Below are 6,054 nucleotides of genomic sequence, written 5' to 3' on the forward strand. Positions count from 1 at the left end.
TCCCTTAAAATGGAGTTAAAAAGAAATGGAATCTCTTTTGTCTCATAAATACACACATGAAAACCTTTATTTCTTAATTTAGCTTTGTACCAAGATTATATTTTCTGAGAAAACTTTATTGTATTTTTTCTAGAAAACTTTACCTTTTGATAACAACCAATTATTGGGGATGTCTCCCATAAGACTATGGAGGTCACTGGGGCTTTTTATTAATGAACAAATGTTGATCACTACTCTGTTCACCAATTGAAGTCCTGTACAATTATCCCTCTGCCTGCTAAGGGATTTTTGTTTAACTATCTTAATTTTTTGATGATCTATGAAAAAAACAATGTTGATACTATTTTGAACAGCTAGTAACCCAGGTGAAAGGCTGCTTTTAAATCTATAATCCCAATTGCATTAAGAACAAATGATCCAAAAATATAAAAGAAAAAAGGAAAAGAGAAAAAACTGAGCTCAAATGATAAAAAAACAGCTATTCACAGGTATGGCATAGAAATAACAAGTATATGGGTTAACAGATTGGACAGACAATCATCTTACAAAATCAGAGTGTACTCAAATATATTTTTGATCAAATTGAATTAGAGTAACTTACAATTTTAGAAATTTATATTTATAAATAGTCAGATTTTGGTTTTCCTCAGCAAAGATTTCTTAGAAGAATTTAGAAGGAATATAATATTTTATCTATAATTAATAAATAATTTTGTATATTTTATTTTACCTTAAGAATGCTGGTAACTTTTAGCTTAGTTATCTCTATATACTCTATCACCTACTCAGACATTTAATTCCCATTTTTGCTACCATCTCCTGGGCATTCTGGGTTAGTTCCTTCAATAGGCCCCAGGTCGTATCTAGTCACCTCTTTATCTATAGACGAGCAGTCTCTGAAGTTTCACAGTCATAGGGCTATGCATCAGCATTTTGAAAGATAGAATCAACTTCATGATACAGCCCAACAGCAAAATGCAAGCATATCCTCTACCCCAAATTAGCTTTTTTGCTTTATCTGATTGAACTGTAATAGTATACACGGCCAAGTGAGGTCTATTATGAAGTGTAGGGGCCGGGGAGATGGCTCAGTGGAATTAAGCACTTCCCTGGCAAGCGCAAGGGCCTGAGTTCAATCCCTGGTTCCATACAAACAAACAAACAAATCTATTATGAAGTGTAAGTTCTGTAGGGAAGGATTCCTTTTATATCTGTGCTTGAATTTCCAGAGTAGGGTAAATGTGTTTAACAATTTTTTAGGGCTGGAGAGATGGCTCAGTGGTCTAAAGCACCTACTTAGAACAAGCTTAGCAAAGCATCAGGGACCGCGGTTCAATCCCCCAGCACCACATGCCAGCCAGCCCTGCCCCCTGGTGGGCTGAGCTGGCCACACACACACCACACTCTCTCTCTCTCTCTCTCTCTCTCTCTCTCTCTCTCAAATAAATAAAAAAAAAATTTAAAAAAAAAAACAATTTTTTAGACCTTGAAGATTATAAGTAATTTCCACAATAAGGGAAATAGAAAATGTTTCAGAAAACATTTGGAAAGCAGCACTTATATTTGTTGGGGCCACCTGTAATCCAAGAATGTGGGAGGCCTAGGCAGGAGGATCCTTGAGAGTTTGAGACCAGCTTGGGCTACAAACTGCATAGCAAGACCCTGTCTCAAAGAAAAAAAAAAAGGTGTTGAAAGTGTCTCCCCTAAGTTGTAAGTAGCTACCCTCCTAAGGTGGTTGCAGCATGCACACCATCTCCCTTACCTTTTCCTGCACAGGCTGAAGATATTTGCAAAATGAGGACTCTAGCCCCCCATGAGTCACTCAGCTAAATTTAAAACTTCTCCATTTGACACAATGAATCAACCACTCCAATTCTTCCTTTCTCAATTTGGCAAACAGACATTTTTTTAAAAAAGAAAATCACTTTTAAGATAAAAAGGCATGCTTAATTTTATTGTACAACTTGAACATCACAGCACAAGTTTAACAATCCTTAAGAACCAAAGGGCCGGTCAAATAGCTCAGTGGATTAAAACACCTGCAAGCAAGTACAGGGGCTGGAAGTTTGATCCCCTAGCCTGTAATCCCAACTCTTGGCAGGCTGTAAACAGGCAGATGACTAAATAAAAAGAAAAAAGAACCAATATGAGGTCTGTCACTGCTACCAAGGCAGTCCCCTGTACATGAGTGGCTAATATTTATACAAATCCAAAGAGGTGTAATCTGTCCTGAAGCATTTGGAGCTTGAACTTCAGTAACGGGGTAAATATGTGGAAACCCCCCCCCCACTTCTTTTATCTTACTAAGCAAAGATAAAAGGTTCAAGCTCTCTCACTAGGGCTGTTGCCTTGCCCTCCCTTTCCCACTAGGGATTTGTCTTCAAAATAGTGAGATGCTGACAGTGCAGCAGCCTGCAGCCTCAGCTGGAGAGTCCCAGCCACTTTCAGTGGAGGAGAAGTCCAAACAGCCACAGCCTCAGCACCACCACAGCCACCACATCCACACCATCACCCTCGGCAGTCGCAGCACTAGTCACACCATCACCACCATTATTAGTTCTATAACCATACTCACAACACCACCACCACCATCACCAGCAGCCTCACCAATACCTGTATCATGGAGCTGAGGGCAGCTCCAAGGCCCGGCCAAAGCCGCTGAAACATAAGCAGAAACACACCCTCCAGCAGCACCAGGAAATGCTGAAGAAGAAAGCAGGCTATGACGAAATACATGGTAATGTTGGAGAAAGAGAAATGTCCTTAAAGAGCCTGGGTTCTGCTGAAGCTACCAGCCCTATTTCCAGGGTCCTCAATGGCAACCAGCAAGCTGTAGATACTAGTCTGAAGAAGACTGAAAGCTGGCACCTTTGGGAAGACAGGAAATAAAACCAGGAATTTCATTCAGAAAAACAGTATGGACAAAAAGAATGGGAAGTCTTATGAAAATAAATGTGCTCAGGTCCGCCGCATGAGAGAGGCCTTTCTTCGCATTCTCTAGACATCCCCCCGCCCGTCCAAAGCCAGCACAGCCCATCCTATGAGTGAGGACTTCTACCGCACTCTTGGGAGTCCTGCAGAACCAACAAAGCACAGCCTTGGTGAGTGAGTATGAGAGCTTCTGCACTCTCTTGCCCCCGCTCCTCATACCCCTCCAGACCCAGCCCAGACCTAGCATACAGGCTTGGGGTGAAACCCTGCAGCTAAAGTCCCTGCAGTGAGACTAGGTCAAAACCACACATCTAATCCTGGAACAGAACATCTTACCAGAGGGGTACAGCAGGCCCACCTCCAAGGGCAACAACAATAAGGAGCTGAGCACAGTAGCCAGACCCAAGCCAGGCACAACTGCATGAACTACAACTTGGTATATCAGTACCTGAATTTCATTAGGTGATAAGGATATAACTGCACCAAAGCTCTACACTAAAGGTCAGAGGTCAGTGCTATATGAAATGATAAAGACAAGGAGCAAAATGCAATCTGAGACCTCAAGCCCACTCATAACAAGTGCAGAGGACACTAGCTCAGCTGAAATATATGAATCAATAGCATTGGAAGCAAATAAACAACAGCAGAAAGATATAGAGGAACTCAGAGCAGAATTAATTTCTGGAACAAGAAAAAAAAAAAGAAAACTCTGAATTCATAGTATCTGAACTTAAGAATCAAATGCAGAAACATGGAGGAAACACAATGCCTACCCAGAACAACTGCAGTGGACACTAGCTTAGCTGAAATATACGAATTAATAGTGTTGGAAGTAAATAAGCAACTGCAGAAAGGTTTAAAGGAACTCAAAGCAGAATTAATGTCTGAAATGAAAAAAGAAATCTCTGAATTCATAACATCTGAACTAAAGAATCAAATGCAGAAATATTTGGAGGAAACCCAATCTGAAAAAAACTCTGCAGTAAAAGAATTAATAACTGCTTCTAAAGAAGACATTGATAATAAGATACAGGAGATTTAAAAAATGATCGATTCCTTGAATGAGCAATACAGGAAAGAAATAGATCGCATGAAGCAGAGTCAAAGAGATGTAGAGGAACTTAAAATCTCAATCACAAGCCTGCAAAATCATTTGAGTGAAAGTGAAGATAGAGTTTCAGATCTTGAAGACGCTGGTGCAGCTAGTGAAAAGGTAAGAAAAGGTCTCTTAAAAGCAACTAGGATGCAGGAAAAAAATAATCCATCACCTGCAGGATGATACAAAGATGAAAAATGTGAGACTAATAGGCATCAATGAGAAAGAAGGAGTCAATACAAATGATATAAAAGGAATTTGAGCAGAAGTAATAGCAGAAAACTTCCCAAATGTGAGGACACAATCTGACATTAAGGTAACCGAAGCATACAGAACACCAAGTAACCTCAACCCAATGAAAAACACACCGAGACATATAATAGTCAAGATCCCAGGAATTCAGCACAAGAATAATACACTGGAAGCCGCTAGAGAAAAGAAGCAGATCACATTCAAAGGAAAACCCATCAGGATTATAGCTGACTTCCCTTCACAAACCATGAAGGCAAGAAGAGCATGGAGCAGAGTAGTTCAAGTCCTCTATGAAAACAAATTCCAGCCTAGACTACTATACCCTGCAAAACGCTCTTTCAAGTTTGATGGAGAAGTTAAATACTTTCATGACAAAGAACAGCTAAAGAATTTCATGATGGAAAAAAAAAAAAGAATTTCATGATGACAAAGCCAACCCTACACAGACTACTGAAAGATGTTCTAGAGAGGGACCAAAATGATCAAAACTCCACCAACAAGAACAGAAGGATCCCACTAAATAGGACAAACAAACACAGGAGAAAAAAGAGTTTAAAAAAAAGCATCTAAATAACATGTCAATCTTAAGTCAACAAAACTCAATTATAACCATCAATGTAAATGGACTCAATTCACCAATTAAGAGAAATAGATTGGCACAGTGGATTAGGAAACAAAACCCAACAATATGTTGTATACAAGAAACACACTTAACTCATAAAGAAACTCATAGGCTGAAAGTCAAAGGATGGAAAACAGTACTACATGCCCCAGCACTTCAGAAAAAATCACAGGTAGCAACCTTGTTCTCAGACAGTCTCAACTTCAAACCAAGAATGATCGAATGAAATAAGGCCACTATGTACTGGTTAGGGGAAAAATTCAAGAGGAAGAGGTAACACTCATAAATATGTATGCACCAAACACAGGAGCTCCCAAATATATAAGACAAACCTTAATAGACATGAGAAATCTAATATCCAATACAACAATCTTAACAGGAAACCTTAATCCCAAAGGACCCCCTTATCCCTAAAAGATAAATTGACCAGACAAAAAATTAGCAAAGAAGTAGCAGAACTGAACCAGAGCTTGGAACAAATGGACTTGGTAGACATATACAGAGTGTTCCACCCAACCACAGCAGAATATACATTTTTTCAGCTACACATGGGTCATTTTCTAAAATAGACCACAAACTAGTACATAGGTCATGCTCAAGTATATGCAAGAAAACAGAAATTATCCCATGCATATTATCTAACCACAGTGCAATGAAACTGGAAATAAATGACAAAAGAAACCAGAAAAAAAAACAATAAATACATGGAAATTAAACAACACCCTACTCAGCAATCAATGGGTCACAGAAATTAAACAACAAATTCAACAATATCTACAATTCAATGAAAATTTATCCACAACTTATCGAAATTTATGGGATGCGATGAAAACAATTATCAGAAGGAAATTCTTTGCTGTGAACTCACACATTAGGAAAACAGAACGGAAACAAATAAACACCTTAATGCTGCACCTCCAACATCTAGAAAAGGAAGAGCAAATCAAACCCAGAGCCCAAAGACGGGAAGAAATCATAAAGATTAGAGCAGAAATTAACTCAATTGAGATGAAGAAAACAGTTCAAAGAATTAATGAATCAAAAAGCTGCTTCTTTGAAAGATTACATAAAATTGATAAGCCCCTACATAACCTCATCAGAAAGAGGAAAGAAAAAATTCAAATATAAGCAATAAGGAATGAAAAGGGTGTAA

At 38.8% G+C, this 6,054-nt stretch overlaps 1 pseudogene; it reads left to right on the forward strand.

The window, feature by feature from the left end:
- Window positions 1–2,393: 2,393 nt before the first annotated feature.
- LOC101582116 overlaps window positions 2,394–6,054 on the forward strand; it is a 10,522-nt pseudogene continuing 6,861 nt past the window's right edge.

This window comes from Octodon degus, unplaced genomic scaffold (assembly GCF_000260255.1).
Source record: "Octodon degus isolate 3935 unplaced genomic scaffold, OctDeg1.0 scaffold00126, whole genome shotgun sequence".
NCBI classification, from domain to species: domain Eukaryota; kingdom Metazoa; phylum Chordata; class Mammalia; order Rodentia; family Octodontidae; genus Octodon; species Octodon degus.